The 9189-nt window shown below is 35.5% G+C and overlaps 1 protein-coding gene across 1 annotated transcript in view; it reads right to left on the bottom strand.

Moving 5' to 3' along the window:
- Trxr1 (Thioredoxin reductase 1) overlaps positions 1-481 on the bottom strand; it is a 40263-nt gene extending 39782 nt beyond the window's left edge. Inside the window, exon 1 of the mRNA XM_076212609.1 lies at positions 285-481. The gene's annotated coding sequence lies outside the window, so the exon portion shown is untranslated. The remainder of the gene's footprint in view (positions 1-284) is intronic.
- Between the last annotated feature and the right edge of the window lie 8708 nt (positions 482-9189).

Genomic DNA, 9189 nt, shown 5'->3' with positions numbered 1-9189 from the left:
TTGTTTCATAAACCGAATAAGACAGACAAGAGGTGGAACACCGTGCGCGCACGTACACAACCTTTGACATTTCATGGCTACTCGAATGAGACTCACAATCCCTAGGTAGCCACAGCATCGATTACCGAAGCAGAAATCGCCGTGAAAAATATTTTCTCTTTCGTTAATGCCTACGCCATATTACCTCAAACCACTCGGCCATTATCACCACATCAACCACGCAATTTAACTAAACTTAAAACACCAACGACACAATTACACCGGTAATTTTGTATTAAACTAACCTTATTTCCCATGCAGTAAACTCTCAGTCCCAGTCAGATCCATGCCCCAGTTGTTCTCTATGTCTGTTTATTTTGTGAGTGACGGGGAGACTAATGCTGTGGGGCTTCGCTTACCTAGAACTGGTCTTCAGTGGAGCCAGCAAGCAAGCAGGCTTAATGTGGTTGGTAGAGTACTTGGAAGGCTGAAGTGAGAATGGAATCTCCTCCATCCGGTTTTTTACAACCGTGGCGGGAAGCCCAAAACTGCTATATGTACACAAACCTAAATTATGTCTATTACAAATACACAATTGTTAAAAATGTGGTTATATATTTAATATTAAACCCGAAATAGGAAACTCGATGTTACTATCTCTTTGATTGTATTGAAAAAAGGATGTAATCATTGGTTTTCATTTTGCAAAGTCATGTTTTCGTTATCTGTATCACTGTTGTTGCCGGCGGTGACGGGCTTGGATACTTGGGCGTGGAACCCACTCCCCTCCCCAGAAATTTCTACTTGTTCAGGAATACTTGTCTATTACATGGTGTAATATTCAGTTTATCACGTGTTTGGAGATGTGAAAATACATGCAATTCTGAATAGAATGTCTTTTATAAACATATATTTTGAATGTGAGACGGTTATCCGTATTTACGCACTGTGGTCCGTTGCCCCTACCCAATTTATATTTCTGGCTACGGACTAGTTGACATTTCAAAAAACAACCCTAAAGATTGTCGTCAATCACATAAATTCAGTACTATCATTATTATTACCATTGTTATTGTTATTATTGTTGTCATTATTGTTATTATCATTACCATTGCTATTTCAATTATAATCAGGATAATTATTATTATCTTCACCATCACCATTGTGATTGATGTTATAATAATATCATCATTAGTATTACATTTATCATTTGCATTTCTGGTCGTCTCATCATGAGATCAGGAGGAAGGGTTGACGTGTAAATGGAGCGGCTGACCCTGCTGAGGATATGCTATGTCTTATTGCATTGCGTAAAGCTGCTGGCACTGCTGTGTATTACTGCAAGGCGTATAGCATATAGCCCGGGCAATGGGCGGCAGTCAGGGGCGTCCCTTCATCCACAAGGAGCTAAGATCGTGTGTGGGAGGGTGACAAATGGGTAACGGAAGGGAGTGGAGGTGGGTGCATGCCTTGGCTGGTTACCTCTCTTAACGGGGAAGATGCCTTTGATATATTGATAGGTAGGTAGTAACTTAAACCATTGTTGTAGTAATTGTTGTTATTGCTAACAGTAATAAGAAGTGTAAAGACAGGATGATAATTATTACCAACATCAAGGTGGGCCATAACCTTCACAATACTTTCATCACAAAAAAAAAAAAAAAAAAAAAAAAAAAAAAAAAAATATATATATATATATATATATATATATATATATATATATATATATATATATATATATATATATATCGTCATCGTTGTCGCCGTCGTTTCACTGAAGAAGAAAACACCAAATTATGTCGGTCCTCGGAAATCCAGAGAAAAGACACTAACTCCCTGGGAACTATAAACCACACGTTTACACAACCGCTATCTTCTATATTTTTCCTTCCTACCCTACTCAGCCAAGGATACCGGAAACACTGACAAAATATAAAGTGATGCAAGAAGGCGGGTGACTACGCTGCATCTGGCGTTCAGTTCGTTGCACCAGGGTTCACTTCAGGAGCCCACCCATGGTCGAGTGGGCTTGCTGAACGCAATGTTCTCTTTAATAAAGGCTCACTAAGGTTAGTAGGTTGGATAGACCGATTGGGGGAGTCGGGGTGGTGGGGAGTGAGTGGTGAAGTGAGGGAGGGTGGTGAAGCGTCGCGGAAAGGGTGGAGTTCAGTCAGTGGAACAGAGGCACATAGAAGTCTGGATGACTAGCAAGGAGTGAAGGAAAGAAAAAATCTGTGGAGTCGTTTAAGGTGGGGAGTAAAACGTCGAGGTTATTTATTATTTATCTTCTCATGTTATTATCAGGCTCTCTGTCTCAAAAAAAAAAAAAAAAAATCCCCGCATTTAAAACAATAGCAGATTTTACTCTGCATTGTTCAGTTTGAATATTCACTGTGACTCGTCACGTGATTCTATTCTTCTGACATTCGGGAGCCAACAGACAAGGGTATTGTGTGTATGTCTGAATGTATGTTTATGTACGTATGTACGCATGTACAAATGTGTGGATGAATGTGTACAATGAATGCAGGATACTAGTTGGTTCTTTTATCAGTGACGTTTGAAGAGTTTAGACAGATTTAATTTTGGCCAAGTCAAGAGCTTGCAGCATCTGCTGACAACTTTCTGTTGAGGAAGTCGCTTACCGGCCGAGCTGGTTGGAGTCGATATCTAGAGGGGCGTTTTCTCATGCAAGTTCAAATGACTCAACTAAATAAATACTCCTGGCGTTAATGCAGTATGCCACTCATATATAAGCTACACTCATCACTGTTTCATACTTGAACAATTTTGTTCTGGCTTTAAGGGCTAGATGACGATTTCATTCATGTGGATACAGCCGCTGGATTGAAAGATTATTATTGTTATTATTATTATTATTATTATTATTATTATTATTATTATTATTATTATTATTATTATTATTATTATTATTATTATTATTATTATTATTATTATTATTATTGTTATTATCATTATTATTATTGTCATTATTATCATAATTATCATTATCATCATCATTATTATTATTGCTATTATTATTATTATTATTATTATCATTATTATTATTATCAATATCATTATTAGTTATTATTATCGTTATTATTATCATTGTTACTATTACTATTATTATCATTTTATCATTATCATCATCATTACTATCATTACTATATTATTATTTATTATTATTATCATTATCATTATTATTATTATTATTATTATTATTATTATTATTATTATTATTATTATTATTATTATTATTATTATTATTATTATTATTATTATTATTATTATTATTATTATTATTATTATTATTATTATTATTATTATTATTATTATTATTATTATCATTATCATTGTTATTATTATTATCATTATTACTATTATCATCATTATTATCATTATTATTATGTTAACCCTTCCGATGTCCAGCGTACACACGCGCGCACACACGGATACAGAGCCAAAACTACTCTAACGTCTCTCCAACGTCTTCCAAACAACTCTCCAGAGATCATATATTGTCACGGATCTACCAAAGGGACAGTCTGTTGTCCCTAAGTGACCAGAGGACCCGACTTCTCCAGCCAACGCCCCGAACTGAACAATGGGCCTCGCCGCATCTCGGGTCAGACACCCGAAACATCTGTTTGATAAAAAGAAGCCGCCAGCATTTGGAAAAACACCTGCGCCGAACGGGCCTCGCGCTTTTCCGAAAAAAAAATTGAAGGTGGCGCGGGTTAAAGGATCTCGCGTCTCGACTACAATGGAAGAATGTGACTGTCCGGCGCCTGTCCTCTGTGACCAGCCTTTCTTATATTTCTTTACATATGTAAATATGGCAACACCCTACTTGTACATATGTAAATATTTAATCTGGCATCCTCCCGAGGTTACTCCGGAGGTTGCTTTGTATACGTAGACCAGAGAGCAGTCTGGAACATTAAAATAAGGTCAACTCCCAGACTTTCACTCACTAATGTATAACTGAACAATAACTCTACATTTTGGCCTTGGGAGATCCGTGACAATAGATTGTTTCTGGAGAGTTGGTTGGAAGACGTTGGAGAGATGTTTGAGTACTTCTGGGTCCATATGCGTGTGTGCACGCGTGTGCACGCTGGACATGGAAAGGGTTGATAACAATTATTATTATCATTATCATCATCATCATTATTATTATCGTTATTATTATTATTATTATTATTTTTATTATTATTATTATTATTATTATTATTATTATTATTATTATTATTATTATTATTATTATTATTATTATTATTATTATCATTATTATTATTATTATTATTATTATTATTATTATTATTATTATTATTATCATTATTATTATTATTATTATTATTATTATTATTATTATTATTATTATTATTATTATTATTATTATTACTATTGTTATTATTATCATCATCATTATTATTATTATTATTATTATTATTATTATTATTATTATTATTATTATTATTATTATTATTATTATTATTATTATTATTATTATTATTATTATCATTATTATTATCATTATTATTATTATTATTATTATTATTATTATTATTATCATTATTATTATTATTATTATTATTATTATCATTATTATTATCATTATTATTATTATTATTACCATTATTTTATTATTATTATTATTATTATCATTATTATCATTATTATTATTATTATTATTATCATTATTATTATCATTATTATTATCATCATTATTATTATTATTATTGTTGTTGTTGTTATCATTATTATTAACATCATTATTATTATAATTATCATTATTATTATTATTATTATTACTATTATTATTATTATCATTATCATTGTATTATTATCATCATTATTATTATATCATTATTATTATTATTATTATATTATTATCATTATTATCATCATCATCATCATCATCATTATCATCATTATCATCATTATCATCATTATTATTACTATTATTACTATTATTACTATTATTACTATTATTATCATCATCATCATCATCATCATCATCATCATCATCATCATCATCATCATTATTATTATTATTATTATTATAATAATAATAATAATAATAATAATAATTATAATAATTATTATTATTATTATTATTATTATTATTATTATTATTATTATTATTATTATTATTATTATTATTATTATTATTATTATTATTATTATTATTATTATTATCATTATCATAGGGCTGCTATCAGATAGGGCTGATGAAAGAATATTGGGATGGTTTGGACACATGAAAAGAATAAGTGAAGAAAGATTAGTAAAAAAGTGTGGAAGGCAAAGGTGTGGGTAGTGAATTTGAGGGGACGACCGAAGACGAGATGGATGGATGGGGTAAAAGGGGCGTTGAGCAAGTGAGGAATGTCTATTGAACAGGGAAGGGAGAAGACCGGAGATAGGGTGAATGGAAAATGGCTGTGTATAGATGATACTGTGATGCAAGAAAGGGAGGGGTCGGGGGATGGGGTGGGGTAAGGAGTGGTTATGTGTAAATGATATTTTGATGCAACCCGAATGGATTTCTCCCCGTCTTCTCGTTGTCTGCACGAGGGGACGGAGAGGTGGGGGAGGGGAGGGGTCGTCGATTAAGTGAAACGGCCTCGTTGTGGATGTGCTGTGTCCTGCTGCATTGCTTCTGACCCAGGGCAGTGAGCGGGATACAGGGATGTCCCTTCATCCACGAGGAACTAACACGAGAGGGAGGGATAGGAGTGGATTTGGTGGGAGTTGGTACATGCGTTTTTATTTGGCTACCTCCATTGTAAGGAGGAAAAAGCCCTTGGTATATACCGGCAAGTATAGACAGATTATTAAAATCATCGTAGCCTATTCGACAACACCATGGGATACTGAAAATAACTATCCATACTAACTCCAGAGCATCTGTATCCGGCTGAGAAGCAGTCGATGAACTTAAGGGTTTTCTTGTCTGTCAAGGTGAGTTGAGGACGAAGTGTCGTGTCGTGGGAGAGACGATGGACGAGCGTGAAGAAACAATGAGGCTCTGTCTGGTTGGGTGGGACGGGACGGGACGGGACGGGACAGGCTGAAATAGAAATAGACAGAACTATGATGGTGATGATGATGGTGATGGTGTTTATGATGATGATGATGAAGGGAAGATAGACAGAGGACTATGATTATAGTGATGATGATGATAATAATGATGATGATTCACAATGGTCACGATTATGATGATGATCATGATGATGATCATGAAGATAAGGACAGTGTTAGTGACGATGAGGAGGATGGTCATGGTAATGGTCGTAACGGTGATGATAATGATGATAATAAGGGTATTGATAGCGATGATAGTGGTGATCATGGAGATGATGGTGAAGATTGTGGTGAGTACTATGGTGATAATGGTGAGGAGGTGTATGGTGATACTGGCAATCGTAATAGTGATGACGATATACCGGGAGAAAGAGGAAGAGAAGGAAAGAACGGAGGGGAAGGAGGAGGATGGGGAAAGAGAAGAAAGAGGGAGAGAGATGATGATCAGGACGAGAAATCCTGGATAGATTATCAAGGATTGTACTTCGCCAGCAGTAACCAGCGTTTCTATCCTTGGAGGCAAGATGGTGCCGAAAAGGTGAGAGTCATGGGAGGCTGTAAAAAAGAGATTGAAGGAGGGAGGGTAGCAAGAAGTTCTAAATGATCTGCATTCTTCTTTGAATGGAGATTAGTCTACATTGATAAAACAATGCTGCGCGACTCTGGTCCAAAGGGGTGATACTAAAGTTCCTACTACCAATAAATAAATAAATAGGTAAATAAAGTGCTGATTTCATAGGATGTTTGCAGTCACTACCTCACACAGCGTCTGTAATAAAGGTTTCGAACATTGAGTAATTGCGAGCGAGCGCGTGTGTGTGTGTGTGTGTGTGTGTGTGTGTGTGTGTGTGTGTGTGTGTGTGTGTGTTTACCTAGTTGTATTTACCTAGTTGTATCTTACGGGAAGGGGAGCTAAGCCCGTGATGTCCCGTCTTTGTATCTCTCCATATCCAGTTTGCTCTTAAATTCTTGTATTTTTTGCACACACTTTTTTTTTCATCTAATTTGTGTGTGTGTGTGTGTGTGTGTGTGTGTGTGTGTGTGTGTGTGTGTGCATTTATGATTCACCATAGTCTTAGATCACATGCCAAATCGGCAGATATTATCATCTTGAATGGGAGCTCAATTTTCATTTAATCTGATCTACAGGTAATGCTAACGATACGACCTTAAACATACTACACACCCATCCATTCCTTTGCCCAAAGGGTACAGTAACGGCTTGCATTATAAGTGAACCTTTCACACGCACGTGTGGTATACAGGAAATGAGTTATACTTTTTAAACTGTAATACCTAGATTTGAGAAAGCTTATCGATCTAGCCTGGGCTATATCAGATTGTAAGCTACCCCAGGAATTAATGTATCTATGTGGAAAGCTGTATTTTCTTAATTTTTTTAGGACGTTATTACATTGGGTTATCGCCCACTAACCTCCAGATTTTTTTTTCTGATGTAAAATCACTATGGGGAACTATTTTTTTGTTTCCCCAAAGGATCAGTTTGTTCGCTCCTCTTGGTATTTTGTCATTCTTATTCTTATTTTTCACGTTATATGAAGACCACATCAACTGAAGGCGGAGTGGAACAGTTATTCCATGGTTTGAGATTTTTCATCTCAACCATGTGGTGGATGTTGAGACATTGGGATAATTATGAGAAAGGTGTTAGGAGGAAACATGGGTCTTGATCCGATTATTGATTTTATTCCTGACCGGTTTCGCTTCACAGTAGCTTCTTCAGAAGAACCTACTGCAAAGCGAAGCCGTGTTCCCCCCTTCCACCTTTCTCATCTGGTAGAAAGTAGCTTTTATGTTCGTCAATTGTTTACATGTTGCAGCCACAATTTTTATTTTATGACTGTCAAGTGATAAGTTATCTGTCACAAGCATTCCTCAATCTCTCATGTTGTTTTTGTAAATAAAGAGAAAGATCTGGAAGTGTCAAGTACAGATAAAGATAACTTATCACCTGTTAAATATTCAATAAAAATGTGTGGTAAAACATACATATTATCAACCCAAATAAAAGTGTTTTTCTAACACATGCATAGAAAAAAAAAAAAAAAAAAAAATCAGAGAATGCCTGATCTGACCTTGACTGGATACGCACAGGTGGTCTACGTATAAGGTGAAGGGTATTAACAATATTGAGATGTGTGTGTGTGTGTGTGTGTGTGTGTGTGTGTGTGTATGTGTGTGTGTGTTTGTACGTATGTGTGTGGATGCGTATGTATGTATGTGAGTGTGTATATATGTATGTGTGTGGGTGTGTGAGTGTGTATGTATATGGGTGTGTATTTATGTATGTGAGTGTGTGTGTGTGTGTAAGTGTACGAGTATGTGTATGTGTGCTTGCGTGTGTGTGTGTGTATGCGTGTGTGTGTGTGTGTGTGTGTGTGTGTGTGTATGTACGTGTGTGTTCATGGTACAAAGAGGTGGAATGCAAGAGGAAAACACTTCCTTCGTCGAGATGGGCCATCGCCTCCTTCGTCAGGGGCGCCACGGAGATGAATAGAACAGTCTGGCTGGTGTTAACTCGATCAAAATGAAAAGTACAATTCCCTCCCTTCTCCAGATGGTGGCGAAGAGGTGACTGCAATAGCCTTTCTGACAGACAAAATGAAAAAGGAGAAAACAAATTGTCGTACGAGTATGGTTTAGAAATGGTTGGATGAGTAGAGAAAAAGATGGAAGGGAAGAAAGGGAAAATGGGAAAGGAGAGTGAATAAAAATATATGATAATAAGATACCCCATAGGCTTTTGGGAATAGTCGGTGGAACGGGAATTAAAATCTCATTCACTTCCATTGGATAAATGGGAAATAAAATCTCATTCAGTTCCATTGGATAAATGGGAATTAAAGTTCATTCATTTCCAGTGGTTACTTTCATGATTAAGTTCTGATAAACACCTAACGACTATATTCAGTTTAGGAGGTTCTTGACTGAGTCTTGAGCTGAAACCATCGTGATTGTTATTGGATGATAACCTATTAGAACCCATCCAGGCCAAGACATTGCAATGGGCCTCACTCTTGATGTTTTGGTTTTAGCTAATATTCTTCAGTATTTGATATTTGGTTGCTCCCTAGCCGAGCGGTTTAGAGCGTCACT

Source organism: Oratosquilla oratoria, chromosome 30 (assembly GCF_046742065.1).
Source record: "Oratosquilla oratoria isolate Oo_2021 chromosome 30, ASM4674206v1, whole genome shotgun sequence".
Classification (NCBI taxonomy): domain Eukaryota; kingdom Metazoa; phylum Arthropoda; class Malacostraca; order Stomatopoda; family Squillidae; genus Oratosquilla; species Oratosquilla oratoria.
The sequence above is the reverse complement of the archived record's forward strand: the minus strand, read 5'-3'. Positions and strand labels throughout refer to the sequence as shown.